General features: G+C 48.0%; 1 pseudogene; it reads left to right on the top strand.

Moving 5' to 3' along the window:
* Positions 1 to 122: 122 nt before the first annotated feature.
* Positions 123 to 923, top strand: LOC109376809 (serine/arginine repetitive matrix protein 1 pseudogene; annotated as a pseudogene).
* Positions 924 to 1,835: the final 912 nt, after the last annotated feature.

Here is a 1,835-nt window from a genome sequence, read left to right as displayed (position 1 = left end):
GAGAGAGAGAGAGAGAGAGAGAGAGAGAGAGAGAGAGAGAGAGAGAGGCAAGACAGTCACTACCTATTTCCTTTTCACCAAATCAAGAGATGGGGAGTCCTTCTCTAGATTCTGAAATGAAGGATACTACAGAGCTCCAAAGCCTGCAGTGAAGGTAAAAGAGCCTCCAGTGTGAGAGGCTACCTCTACTACTGATATCCTAAAAGTTGTCAAACTTGAACCTGTATCAAAGTCTAGAGCACCTTCTCTGCAGGAAAAATAAGAAAAAAAACCCAAAAAACCCTCCTACAATGAAAAGGACAAGGGGAAGTCTCACTCAGTCACGTTCCAAATGACTTCTAGCTCTATTATCATAATCTGCCAACCCAGCGCCATAGATCCTAGTCAAGGTCATCACCATGCATGAGGCAGCCTAGCCTAAGGAGGTGGCCATTCTTCAAGGGAGAATTCTACCAGAGACAAATGTCTCCTCCACCAAGGCATAACAGGAGTAGATCTCCAGTGAGACAAAAAAAGGTGCTCATCAGCATCCTTGTCTGGAAGTAGCTCCTCATCCTTATCTCCTTTCCGGTCACCACCAAAGGAACCTCACAAGAGAACATCCAGCTCTCCTGGAGAAACCAGCAGGTCACCTCCTTCAGCAAGTCATCCTAGATGGCACTGGCAGTCACCTCCAGCAAATCCCCCACCAAAAACTTGCCTTTCCTCAACGCTGTCCAGTCCAGTCGTACCAGAAAAAGAAGTGTTTCTGTCTCTCCAGAAAGAACGTCAGGTAAAATGACAAAATCTAAAGGCACTGAGAAAAGAAAGACCCCTTTACCAGCACTCAAACCCAGAAAACTAGAGTTATGTAAACAGAACAAAGAGAAAGTGGCAAAAAGCGAACTGCAGATTCAGTACATCAGATAGGCCAATGCAGCTAAGAAAACCATTAGTCTTTATCTGACTCTGGCTTCTGTCCCCAACAACTTGCAGCTCCAGAGGTCCAGTGAAAATTATAATGATGTAGGCAGGCTGGGAAATAGTCCCCTTCCCAGGGTGCCTTGTCACGAAAGTGCCAGAAAGAAACGTTCCTTGCTGTAGATAGATAAGCAGGTGCTCTCATTGCCCCTCAGAGGAGGACTTCTTTTTCCGCCTCTTCTCCCTTCTCCATCTCCATTTGCACACTGGCACTCACCTTCCCCAGGAAGACACTCATCTGGAACACACAGCAGATATTCTCCTTCTCCACCTTGAAGAGAAGAACGCCCCTCATCCCCACTCCTAAGCGAAGTGATCCCATCTGCACCACAGAAACACAGGGGCTCCCATTCTCCACCTCTCAAAGTAGCTTCCCAGTCACCAAAAGACATTTGCCTTCATTATCATCAATGATTAAGAAAGAGTCTTCGTCGCTGAGGCGATTTATCCAAGGGGCCCATCAGCACAACCAAACAAATGGCATTTGTGCTCACCACTACCTGGAGCTCCTCACCTTAAGTTCCCCTCATCATTTCTTCCCCACTCACCCCGTCCTAAGAGGAGTAGCAGCAGCTGCAAACCCCAGAGAAGGCAGCCTGCATCTAAGTCCTAGGGCCAGGGCTCTGGAACTCAAAAAGACAAATCAAGGCAGGCTCAGCAGCCCCCTTGTCAGTAAAGACAGCCTCATCCTCCAGAAATGTCCAGGATCTCCAGGTCACAGCAACTTCCATCCCTGTCCACTGTGTCACTCGGTAGCACAAGAACAGGCAAGGAAGAAAATATTGTGGCTGCTCCTGCTACAGTTACTGTAGCCCCTGCAGCCAATGCTGCTCCTACAACCACATCAGCACCGGAAGGACTAGAGGCAGAACCAA

Source organism: Hipposideros armiger, unplaced genomic scaffold (genome assembly GCF_001890085.2).
Source record: "Hipposideros armiger isolate ML-2016 unplaced genomic scaffold, ASM189008v1 scaffold_1202, whole genome shotgun sequence".
NCBI lineage: Eukaryota > Metazoa > Chordata > Mammalia > Chiroptera > Hipposideridae > Hipposideros > Hipposideros armiger.
This window is presented reverse-complemented; position numbering and strand designations above follow the sequence as displayed.